We start from the raw sequence: 13,044 nt of genomic DNA on the forward strand, positions 1-13,044 counted from the left end.
GGGAGTGCTAGGTAGTCACGTCCCTCTGCCTCGCATATACATACGAAGAGCTGTACCGCGTTACATGCTAAAGCCACACCGCACTCATTGCAAACCCCACCCAGACACCACCAGAGCACAGAACAATTCTCCCCCAACACATGGGAACCATCAGCCAACAGCAGCATGGGAAGGGACTCATGTTGTTACCATAAACACAGCTTCTCTATGACCTCGCTTCCCGGAGACCACATGGTTCAGTCAGCAACGCTGCACAGTGCAAGGACCCCGGCTCGGGGAGGGATGGAGGAGCTGAACCTCCGGCCTGCAGGCAGTGTCCAAAACTATGCCCTGAACGAGGTTTTGGAACCAGTGTCCCTGCTCCTTCGCTGATGGCTCCTGCAGCTCAGGGTTCAGCTACTGGACCATCGCACAGCAGATGAGAAATGAGAAACGTCGAGGGCTATTGAACACGGCACGTTTTTCCCGTGGCTCAGCACAAGTTTATTTAGCACAGGTGTTGCTACAATGGTGATACATTGGGAACATTCGCACTGCTCAATGACCCTCAGGCTCACACTTCCACCCGTGCAGCGAGATGCTCCAGCAAAGCCACGCCGGCCTGTAATCTGATTGTAACAGGCAAAACGGTGGGTTCTGGGCAGGGGAGCAGGTTTATTCTCGGCGCTGCTGCTTTTACCTGGCCACCTTCCTTTGTTGTTCTGCTTCTCTCTCCCCAGTGCATGTATTAGGGCGTTTAAAAAGGAAGCAACAGCGGATTTTAAATTTTGCCACCTCTAATTCTGAAGACCGCAGCAAAGATGGCCAGGAAGAATGGAGATGCAAAGCAAGCGTTGAAGCCCAGGAATCACTGATGCATCTCGCTGTCCAGAGGATCTCCCATGCTGATAATAATCCGATCACCATGGGCGTGGATGACAGCGGCAGCTACAAAACCTCCAAGGCGATTCAGAGGTGCGCGGTCCTGGTTCCCAGTGCATGTAGGCATCTGTGTGTAGTGCTCATCCCCACCGGCAGTGATGTTCTGTGCAGGTGAGGATGAACGCCTGAAACGGCCTCTAGCAAAGCACCATGCACGCCCACCCGGGGGGACAAAGCAGCCTTAAGTCTCAGTTCCATTATGCCAACTGATATTCCGAGGCTGCCCATCCCCACAGTGGGAGTTAGAGCAGTTCAGAGGCTGCTAGGGAAAGCTGGACAGAGGAGAGATCCCTCGCAGTGCAGGTGTTTTTCAGGGGCGCTTTCTGCACCACGTAAGGTGCCATAATGGTGCCCAAGCGGGGCCATGCCAACGCTGGAGGGGAGGGATAGGATACAGAAGGACCTAGACAAATTGGAGGATTGGGCCAAAAGAAATCTGATGAGGTTCAATAAGGATAAGTGCAGGGTCCTGCACTTAGGATGGAAGAACCCAATGCACAGCTACAGACTAGGGACCAAATGGCTAGGCAGCAGTTCTGCGGAAAAGGACCTAGGGGTGACAGTGGACGAGAAGCTGGATATGAGTCAGCAGTGTACCCTTGTTGCCAAGAAGGCCAATGGCATTTTGGGATGTATAAGTAGGGGCATAGCGAGCAGATCGAGGGACGTGATCGTTCCCCTCTATTCGACATTGGTGAGGCCTCATCTGGAGTACTGTGTCCAGTTTTGGGCCCCACACTACAAGAAGGATGTGGATAAATTGGAGAGAGTCCAGCGAAGGGCAACAAAAATGATTAGGGGACTGGAACACATGAGTTATGAGGAGAGGCTGAGGGAGCTGGGATTGTTTAGCCTGCAGAAGAGAAGAATGAGGGGGGATTTGATAGCTGCTTTCAACTACCTGAAAGGGGGTTCCAAAGAGGATGGCTCTAGACTGTTCTCAATGGTAGCAGATGACAGAACGAGGAGTAATGGTCTCAAGTTGCAGTGGGGGAGGTTTAGATTGGATATTAGGAAAAACTTTTTCACTAAGAGGGTGGTGAAACACTGGAATGCGTTACCTAGGGAGGTGGTAGAATCTCCTTCCTTAGAGGTTTTTAAGGTCAGGCTTGACAAAGCCCTGGCTGGGATGATTTAACTGGGAATTGGTCCTGCTTCGAGCAGGTGGTTGGACTAGATGACCTTCTGGGGTCCCTTCCAACCCTGATATTCTATGATTCTATGATTCTAGTGCTACAGTTTGGGGTTGGTGTGGAAGTGGGAAGCCCCCCAACATGTACACATGGGGGGTGAGAGACCTTTGGGAAGTTAGGGCGTCTCTCTCTCCCCTGAATTTTGTTGCCTCTTCTGCTGATCTCTGACTAATTAGGGGTTGATTGGCGGGAGCTGGAGCAGGTTTGCTGGACATACCCCAGAGCTGCTGGTGCCCACCATGCTCCTATTCACTGGAGAGCACGCTATGCCAGCAGGCTGCCGGGCTCACGGCAAAGGCCAATCTCCCAAACAGCAGGACGGCTCTGACCGGGCAGCGCTCCACGGGGGGCTGCGAGGAGGGGCAGCAGGCCAACTGGGCGTCCAGGTGAGGAAGGCTGGTGTCTTACACAGCACGACCGGGACACAAACCTGTTGTTGGGACCCACTTCTGAGAGGGACCTGGGTGTGTACTTGGAGAAGAACGCTAGGCCACCGTCCCAGGGCACAGAGGGACCTAGACAGGCTCTCTGGGGCTTCATTTCTGGCCCTACCCCCGACTTGCTCTGGGCCTCGGGCATTTCATTTTGACCTCTGTATGTCAAAGAGCCCACTCAGATTGGGTGCCCAGCTTGATTTTCAAATGTGCTTGGCCCCCACCGGCTTCAGCTGGAGCTGCGGGTGCTCTGCCCCTCTCAGAAGCCAGGCAGAGGCCTCTGAAGTTGTGCCCCTGGAAAACAGAGCCACCCAAACTTAATAGGTCTCTTTGAAAATTTATACCTCTACCTTCTCTGGCTCAGTCTCTCCCATGGGGACAACACCACTGATGCCTCGGGTGTTCGGGGAAGGCCTTTAATGTTTGGATTGGGCTTTGAAGATGGGAAAGTGCTTCATAAATATTAAATGCTTTTCCCAGGCTTGTGGTGCTCTCCCTACTTTGGGACAAACTTCCCAGCCCTCTTGGATCATCCACTTCATCACACTGTAAAGCCGCCTCTCTTTTAATCTCTCTGCAAGTTCCTTGTTAAACAAACCTGCCTTACCGACTCACCACATTTACGATTGCAGCTGAGATTAGGACCATGATGCGCACAGAAGAATGTCAGAAACGCACTCTGGGCTAAGGGCTTGTTCTGCCTTTCCCTGCCCATGCTGGCCCTGTGTTATGTGACTGAAAAACAAAACAGGAAGCAAAGAGAAAGGAAAGTCTGATTTCAGCATTTTTACTAGCCTGGCTGCTTTGACTGTGGGGCCTCTCAGAGAGAAGAGAGAATCACGTGGGTGTGACCAACTGCCGGCGCTTACCAGGCTTCGGAGAGAAACACCAGTGACTAATTTAATGGAGATAAGCCATTTTGAAAAGTCTCGTTGCTTCGAAGCTGTTCTGTCTCTCGACAAACTCCCATTACCAGGAGCAGGGAGCACCCTGGTTATGACTCAGTCCCACTCCAGGCAGAGCACTGCCGTATTGCAAATGCAGATCTTTAAAATGAAATGGAAAAGGAAATTAACACCTCTGGTGTAAAGACATGCAGGGCCACGCTCTCATTTACATCCATGCAACTCTGGCCTAATTCCACTGCACTCAGCTTGGATGTTCACTGGTGGGGCTGCGAGCGGAAACTGGGCCGTAGTGAATATGCTAAAAAGGGACCGGAACTGTGACAGCTTTGAACCCCCTCAACATTTTGGGACCCAGCTGTACACTTTGGGCTTTATCCTGCTCCCATTGACATCAGTGGTTGCATCTCTCATTGGTTTGAGCGGTCAGGATCCAACTGCTAATGGCTAATCTCTGGAAGATACATCCTCAGCCAGACACCAGACACCAGTCCACAGCTTGAGCCCATTTTGAGCCTGCGTAACACCGACATCTAGCTGGCTAGCGACTTGGAGGTTGCTGAAACACAACCACCTCCTGTGCTACACAGGGTAGGGAAAATATGGCACACTGCATTTGTCTGGGCGCAGTTTGCATTTTTATTGGTCTACACCTAGATTTCAGCCTACAGAAAGGTTTTGAAGAGGATCATTTGCCATCAAACCTTTAATAATCCGCCCACATAGTACATTTAATTATTGTTTTTACACATGCAGAGCCAACATGCCTAGAGCATGCAATCAAATATTGCATGCCATTCCTCCTGCATGCTTTGCCAGTGCGTGTCGCCCATGTTGTTAAGTTACCACTTGTTCCCAAGGCCACGTTACCCAGTAAGACTCATTCTGTTAATGACTGGGATCTCCCCTCCTTTCCATGTTGTTTAAGACACACACAAGTTCTAATCGGGGCTTAATTTATATAGTTTGGCTGGGAGCCACACCTGCTTCCACATAGACAGTTAGGGACTAAGGACAGACAACCTGACGGAGAGAAAACCACCGCCAGCCTGACCTTTCACACAGCTCCCAGAAACAGCCCCCCACCCACATGCCTCTTTTCTCGCCCTCATCCCCGGAGGCCCCCCCATCATGAATTATGGCTAATACTGGCTCCCTCCCACCCCACAACTCTCCCACCGGTTTCCATTGCTTCCCCCTCTCCTAAACCTTTTCTCTAGGGTATTAATCTATCCCCAATCCTTCAATCCACCAATAGCCCCCTGGCTACCTCACTCCCCACAGCTCTCCAATTAGCCCCAAAGCGCATGTTCATTTTTACAATCCTCTCACTCTCCTGATTCCCCCACTCTAAGGGCCTTCAAGACATACCCCTCTGCCCCGTCCAACATCCTCCGCCGAGGGGAATCACAAGTTTAGTGGCTGGATTTGGCAAGACCTTCCTTTCCCCAAATGAGTGGCTGTTCCACCAGGAAGGGGACCTGGGCAACTGATCGACAATTCTTCAAATGAAATGTTCCTCCTTGCCCCAATTTTTTTTTTTAAAACTTGCCTTTCTTCCAGAATATTGTTTGTGGGCAGTTATTAACAGAGCATGTGCAGTGCTGCCTGAAATATAGACACACAGAGATGACCTGTCTCACTCTGCTCTGGCGTCTGATCAACACAAACTACAGATCCCAGGGGGCTGTACCGTGCAGGCAGCGAAGGGACGGAATAGTGTGTAAACAAATGAGTCCGTTCAGATTATGCTTCATTAAACTTCCCAAGATCAGGTTTATTTTTATATCTGCTCCTTATCTCGAAGTGTTTCCAGCACAGCCTCTAGCGCTGACAAATTATTTTGGCCTCCCTGGCCGCTCTGTTCCTGGGACATGGAGGCATCTACCAGGTGCGGACCTTGCTCTTGCTCAGCCTGGGCATAACTTCGCTGTGGCATGAAACTGGCGGAAGGTGCCTGAGCCAAACCGCAGTGGAGCCATTTGCAGTCTTTCCGCTGACTGTTGGATCAGGCTGGTGGGCTGGCTGGTGAGTGGTGGCATCCCAGGGTGCAGCCATTTTGCAATAGAGATGGACCAGACAGAGTAGGTAGATGCTAGGTACCGCTGAGCCTCGCGACGCTCACAGAGCTGAGACCAGGACTGTTATTAACAGCAGTACCATTACAGGAGCCCTAGTCATGCACTAGGACCTCCCAGCGCTAGGCGCTGTACAAACAGAAAGGACTGCCCCAAAGCAGCTTGGGGGCTTTTCTCTCCTAGTTGTATCAGCTCATTGATTTCCCCTAGAGCTGGAGGTGGGAGCTGCAGGGCTTTTCACTTCATTTTGGTGGGTGGGGTGTCCAGTGCTACCCAGCTGCTCAAGGCCTGAATCCTTTGTTAGCAAGCCTCCTTTGCTGGGCCCCAGGCAGACAAATGCTTCTGGGCCCCCACGTCACGAGCTTTGAGGGGCCAGGCCAGCTTTGGGGTGGACGGTGGTAGAAGTGTGTGTGTAGCGGGGGGGCCAAGCGACAGGTTGCAGCACAACTCAGGAAGGCTAGGCCTGGCCATCCCCGCCAACCGAGGCTGGTTTGCCTGCGTTAATCTCTCTGGTCTCCCTCCCTCCTGCCCTGCACTCATCACTACTCTGCTCATTTCCACTGAGAGACGATTAGTAATGGATGGGATCCTCCCTGCCCCTCCACTTCCCACCCCTCCCTTTATTTGGTTTGTTCACCTTGATAAAGTCCTTGGGGCAGAAACCCAGGCAGCCAGACACCTTTATCAGAGAGTGAAAATCAAAATACACACTGCCGGGAAAGCTCAAAGGCTTGTTCTAGTTTCCTGCTCCAGGCAGGGTTGCGGACTGAAAGGTACATTGTAAGCTCGATCCAACAGGGAGTCTCTCAGGCACTGCGAGGAAGGCATTGCAGTGGGACCGCCGCCGCAGTCAGAACGCAGAGAAGGCATGAGGGTGCCTCGGCAGCGGGCTGGGTGAAGAAGTTACTATACTGACCCTCCGAGCCGCATACGACAAGCTTCAGAAGTCCGAGAGCCTGCGCGTGCCTGCCGGGGCTCATGGCTTCGGCTCCACTCCTGCTGAAGCCCCCGAGACCCGCCCCTCACTGGGCAGAAGCCCCTACCCCACCACCCCGCTGCAAGGCAGAGGTCCTGAGCTCCCCCCGGCCCAGTCTGGTAGATGGAGAATGCGGGGGGAAGGCGTTCCATGAGCAGCACTTTAACTGTAAAAGAGCCACACATGTCTCACGAGCCACAGTTTGGCCACCCCGGTGTAGGGTAAAAGCACAGAGAAGACCAGATTTCATGGTCCGTGACACATTCTTCATGGCCGTGAATTTGGTAGGGCCCTGTATAGAACAGAACCAGGAGACAGGAGATGAAAGCGATCAGATGAATAGAAAAATTATCACTTGGAGACAGGTCTGCTAAAGCTGGGACTGTTTTAGACAGCGGGCAATAAGTTGGGACAAGGAAGAGGTATAGGAAATAATGGATGGTACAGACAAGGTCAACAGGGCATGTTTACTCACCCTTTCACTCTCATTACAAGAGCAAGGGGAAATGCAACACAAAACTCTGCAGTTAAAACTGAGAAAGAAAGTGCCCTGGTTTTTTTGAACCACAACACCCACATAGCCTCAAGAAGATCTATAAACTCTCATGTGTCAGGGTATAAGCCAACCTCTGGCTGTCTGGGGTTAGGCAGAAACTTCATCTACAAGCAGCTTATTCCAAAACTGTCCATTCTGGGTTGATGGTTTTTTGTTTTGTTTCCTCTGGCCACTGAGAGAGACAAGGTCTGGCTGTGCTAGAGAGGTCCCTGGGTCTGACCCACTCTGACTGTTCCTATGACCCGACTTTGCTGGCGGTGTGTTCTTTCGTTTTCCCGCACAAGTAATGGCAAGTCATGAGGGGTTTGGAAAGATGTGCTTTTGTTCTCTTCACGCTTCTCTTGTACCTCTTTCTGTCGGCAACCACGCTCAGTACGGCTCACTCCTCCACAGGGCGGGAGGTGCATTCACACACCACCCCTCCTCTTTGGGTGACTCTGCTTTCCAGGCTCTGAGCAGGGGAAGCGAGAACACTGCTAGCTACACCTTGCCAGCCCCTTTCTATGTGGGAGGACACTAGAGGAGCATAGTGTCTTATTTTCTCCTCCGTTTCGTAGGGGGCTGCAGCTAACCTTTCTCTCTCTTTCTTCATCTACCTTGGGCCGATTCTGATCTCCATCAGCAGGGGGGCTGGAGCCATTTGTATAGTGAGGGTGCTGAGAGCCATTGAACCAAACTGTAAACTCTGTATACGATGGAAACTACTTCAAGCCAGGGCGTGCGGCACCCCTACTTCCAGCACCAGTGTCCATCAGTGTAAATCAGGAGTGACGCCCGTGAAATCAACAGAGCTACGCTGGCATACATGAGATTAGAATCAGACTCCAAACTTTAAACATGGCACTTTGTCTCTGAAACCAAATGCTTCTTTGTAGGCCCTTTGAGATCAGAGCCGTTAGTCACTGGCACCTCTAAATTAACGGAAAGCCGGGCTCTTCCGTCCAAGCACTACCCTCGCTGCAGCAAGGAGAGCAGAGAAATATCAGAAGGCACCGCAAATCACTGTCTGGACAGGCTGCATTCACAGCGCAATCCCTCCAAAATGCTGCAGAACACAAGATCTCTATTAAGAGTTCATTTCCCTTCTAATCCATTTTATTTACTCCCACCCATCAGGTGGCGTGTAATCCGACTGAGTCCAGGGGAGAGAGAAAGGCCGAATGCAGCCTCAGCTGCGAGCGTATTTATCTTTTTCTCCTGTTAAGAGAAAGAAAGGGACACCATTAAAAGGAACGTTAACTCCTCGTCTCTAAAGAACACCTGAGGCCTAGTTCCATGCTCCCTGAAGCAGTGAGTGAGCAGGTTCTCGTTGTAGATAGAATTACCCAGGGTTTCCTTACAGATGCAAGGAGCGAGTGAAGCGTTGTGTGTTTGAATCACCTGGACATGCCACTGGGCAGAAGACAAGCAGCCGCTATCCACAGGCTGGCGGAAGAGATCCTGGCCAGACACTTGGTGGCACTGGTAGCCAGAGCGAACAGGGTGAGGAAATGCATCGTGGTGACACCCTGTAGTGGCAGGTGTGTGACCCACATTTCCAGTGGAGCTGGCATGCAGTTGCTGCTGAGCACGTGGGCGTCACGAGACAAGATAATCACCATAGCAGGTCGCTGCAGAAGGAGAAAAAGAGCGATGCTCGGGCCAGCTGACGGAACTGAATAACCATCACACAGACCTGCTGCTACTGCTTCCTGGCAAACTTAAAGATGGAGTTAAATTCAGCCCAGGTGTGAGTGGGCGCAACTCACTGAACTCTAGCTGTCAGCGTCTTTATTCTTCTCCCTCTTTTATATGACGGGAGCTGTGTTCCTTGTGTAAGGGGACTGTTGCCCCCTTACTAACATTCGGGGGGGGGGGAGGTTTAGTTGCTAGCTCCCAGTACTAAAAAGGGGGAAGGGTCGATGGGGAATCAGGACCCTGAGATGGACAGTCCCCAGGAACAATGGGGAGAGGCCAATGCTCCAGGTCAGCCTGAATGACAGGGCAGGCAGGCTAACCAGGGAGTCAGGAGGCCAGGGAGGTCCTGTCCTCCGTGTGAGCTGGAATTGCCTGGGGCAGACAGAGTGGGGCTGAGCTAAGGAGAAAGCAGGGGCCCGAGCTGAGCTGGGGAGCAGAGCTGGGCCAGATCCAGAGGGACCGGAAAAGCAGCCCAGAGAGAGCAGACCCTGTCCTGGGAGCAGAGCTGCAGCCCCAGAGCCAGAGGCACAGGCCAGAGAGAGCAGACTTGCCCTGGGAGCGGAGCTGCAGCAACCAGAGCCAGAGGGGCCAAAGAAGCAGCCCAGGGAGCAGGTCAGTGCTGGGAGCCGAGTCACAGAAGCAGCCGGCAGAGCAGACCTGTCCTGGGAGCAGAGCTGCAGCAACCAGAGCCAGAGGGGCCAGAGAAGCAGCCCTGGGAACTGGAGGCAGAGCAGCAGCAGCAGCCGTGCTGAGAAGAGTGGTGCAGCTGGGGCTGGAGAGCAGCTGGGGAGAGCGAGGGGGACCCTGGGCAGTGGGCCCAGCACAGGGAGACGTCTCCGCCAAGAGGCTCTGCAGGCCAGGCTTGGATCGTAACCCTGACAGGGCGGGGGCGACACTGGAAAGAAGGGTCCTAACACCTAGAGCCTGAGAGCGTGTGGCCACCACCAGAGCGAGTGTTCAACCCACAGCATCCCCGCAGCACAGCCGGGCCCTGAGAAGAAGGCCTGGGACTTACAAGGAACAGACTGTGAACCGCCCTGATGTTCCAGAGAGACTGTTTGTGATGTTCCCTGCCACAGAGCGGGGTGATGTGTTTCCTTTAACCTTTCCCATTTTTCCTTATCCTATTTAAAATTAATTGTTGATTAAATAACTTGCATTTGCTTTAACTTGTATGTAATGGTCAGTGGGTCAGAGAAGTGCCCAGGGCAGAGAGAGTACCCCGGAGTGGGGACACCCTAGCCCCTGTCCTAGGTGACCACAGCAGGGTTCGGGGTCGAGCCCCCCAGGAGTCCTGGGCCAGCCTTGTTGGGGTTACGAGGACTCTGCCAGACAGGAGAGTAGAAGGGGAGTCCTCAAGGGCAGGGAGGCCATAGGCTAAAGGAAGTGGGAGCGAGGACTCAGATCCTTTCGCTAGCCCACTTCACCGGGGACATGCAGAAGCCAGGAAAGTTCCCCACAAGAGCGGGATTATTCCCCCACTTACACATAGCACCATACAGTGGAGGAGGCACTTTGTAATGTTTGCAGAAGGACAAGCTCTGTGCTCCAAACAGGCCGCATGGTAACACTGGACTCATACCCTGACAAATTCGTCTGCTCCTTAGTCTGCTGCTTAGTCATTCCAGTTACAATCCCTCCCATATATGACATCACAACTGCCAGCTGGGATGTCACAAGGGACAACCGTGACATCAAATACAGTGGTAACAATGGAAATCGGCATTTAGAGCCAGAATAAATCTAGGCCACCGTGATTGGGGAGCAAAGCCAAACCATGGCTACCATGATACTGAATCCCTTCCTGAGATTCGGGCCTCAGTTTTGCACTGCTGAGCGCCCACTTTGCACTGACCCCCAGCATGGCCTTACAGCCCTGGTAAAATTCCCCCCAGATAGGGGGATCCTCTGTGGATGTAAAGGCAGTGTAACAGATCCGGTGCCACCTCCTTAGTTGTGTACATGGCCAGGGTCCGTTTATACCTAGCTGACCTCCTGCTGCTCTGTTGGCCCCTCTGGCTGCTGGCAGCTGCCATAAGTTAGTGCAACCTTCAGGCCAGTACAAGTTTAATGGCAGTGCAGCCAGCCCCTTTACACCTCCTTCTTCGTCACAGCTGAGGATCTAGAGCTTTGGCTGTGTCCAGAACACAACTAGAAAATAGGCCCCTGGGGACTGCGTATCCAAGGCAGAACTGAAGATGTACAAGCTGGCTTGGATCAGTGGATTCGAGTCCAGCCCCTTTCACCCACGTGGGATTAGAAGGAATTCTGAATCAGAGTTCTGGTTTCGGGTTGTTTCTAAATTAGGAGCTCAGATAGGAAATAAGTGGGAGGAACAGACAACCTTCTAAAGAACACAGAAATTGTTACCATGCAAAGGTCCCTAAAAATAAGAAAAGCAAAGAAATATATACCACCAGCAGTATTCACTCGCAACAGAACAGCTTCCAAAGTTTTCTACCTGAGGATGACGACAACAATGATGATTCTTTCATTCAAAGAGAGATCCCAGAACGCACATGGAAGAGTTGACTTTCTGGTCTGCACGCCTCAGGGTCCCCACTACCTTCTACCAAACCCCCACGGTATAACCAAAGTCACAGAACCTGAGACCTGGAGGCCTAACACACTGGCACTCGATACACTACCATGGGTTGTGATGTGAGATGGCAGCAATTTGCCAAAAGAAACGACTCCATCCCATTAAAATGGCGCTCTCGGTGGTGTATATGGCAAACACGGAGGCATTTAAACTGACAGTGAACCAATGGTGCCGGCGCTCCTATGAGGTGGTTTATTCCGAAGTGGCCTGGATACATGTAAACAGCCCCAAGTTATTGGTATTGCCTAAGAGATGTCCCACATTTGTGTATTTGTGTTCCAAGGCTGCCTAGATACAAGGTTTCAAAGGATACATAGATTCTTCCCATCAGTGTGTTAACTTACTGTAGCGGCTTGGTAAGTGTGCTGCATAATGTCCTTCTGAATGGACGCACAGTTATGGGGCCATTGAATGTTTTGTTCTCATTATGTGTAGTCCCCATCATCCTGCTGCTTTCTCACTTGTGGGAAAGACATTCCAACTAGAGAGCAGTCTCTCACTGGCTTGTGAGATAGGGCAGGGCCAGAGGGGTATGGGGGGGCGGGGTTAGGAAAAAGGCGGCTGGTTCAGGATTGGGGGCTTTGACTTTCCCCTAAATTGTTCCAGTTCCCTGTATGTGCAGGTAGCTCATCCAGACGAGCACCCCATGGTGAGCACTCTCCACTCCATTCATGACCGACTGAATCCTTTCACCTTTGCCATTTGTGAGCTGAGACCCACCGAGACCCTTCTTCCAGGCCGAACCCAGGAGGAGCAATTGATTCAGACTGGGCTCTCAATGACCGTTGTAAATCTGGAATAACTCCACAGACTTCCAACTAAGTTACTCTGCATTTATCCTGCTTTAATTAAGAGAACAATCTGGCTTTCTGCTCATAGGTTCACAGTAAAAAAAAAAAGTAAGACTTAATTGTACTGATTGCTTTTAATTGCATTTTAATCTTGATTTAATTTACTTTTAATGTATTGTTTAATCTGCATTTTTATGTCTTATATTTATTTTGTTGCTGTGCCATGAAGGCTGCTCTATAATTAAATAAATAAGGATGTTACCTGCAAAAAGTCCTCCGCTGTTGGCCTGGTTAGCAATTCAGACCCATATTCTGCTTAGTGCCTTGACTGCAGAGAGCAATGAGTAGGAAGAGTTTTTGTTTGCTAGGTGTGCATGGGTGGGTGAGGAGGGAGACAGAAGGCACAACAAATACATTAGGCAATGAAAATAAATGGATGGGTGAGAGAGGGAGGATTAAACCTTCTGCATGCCCACCGGATGTTGAGACACCAAACTCTGACTGGGTTCAGGAGGTAGTTCCAAGTGGAAATAATTGCAGATTCACTTATCATAACATTGAGAAATGAAAGAAAAGACAACAAATCATTAAACACACTCATTTTGGTGGAAAGGTCTCCACCTCTAAAGAAAACTTTAAAGGACTGTTTGATTTGAATCCTGTTTATTTTTCCAACCATAATTTGGTAGAAATTCTAGACAAATACAGACATCTGCTACCTGACCTTTCTCAGCAATGGAATTCCAGTGGATCCAGCAGGAAAGACACCATGACTGGGGGACACTTTGCAATCCAAGACACCTTACCACAACAATAAGCTTCTCACCTAGCTGTCTCCCTCTGATTGTGTCCTGTGACTTGACTTTGCATTCTTCACAACAGCTACCCCAACCACAGAGACAAAGAGCCCC

At 51.2% G+C, this 13,044-nt stretch overlaps 1 long non-coding RNA gene across 1 annotated transcript in view; it reads left to right on the top strand.

The window, feature by feature from the left end:
* The window catches only part of LOC140895144 (uncharacterized), an 87,409-nt gene extending 75,127 nt beyond the window's left edge, over positions 1–12,282 (top strand). Inside the window, exon 4 of the long non-coding RNA XR_012154119.1 lies at positions 11,949–12,282. This is a non-coding gene — a long non-coding RNA (uncharacterized LOC140895144). The remainder of the gene's footprint in view (positions 1–11,948) is intronic.
* Positions 12,283–13,044: the final 762 nt, after the last annotated feature.

Source organism: Lepidochelys kempii, chromosome 10, assembly GCF_965140285.1.
Source record: "Lepidochelys kempii isolate rLepKem1 chromosome 10, rLepKem1.hap1, whole genome shotgun sequence".
Lineage (NCBI taxonomy): Eukaryota > Metazoa > Chordata > Testudines > Cheloniidae > Lepidochelys > Lepidochelys kempii.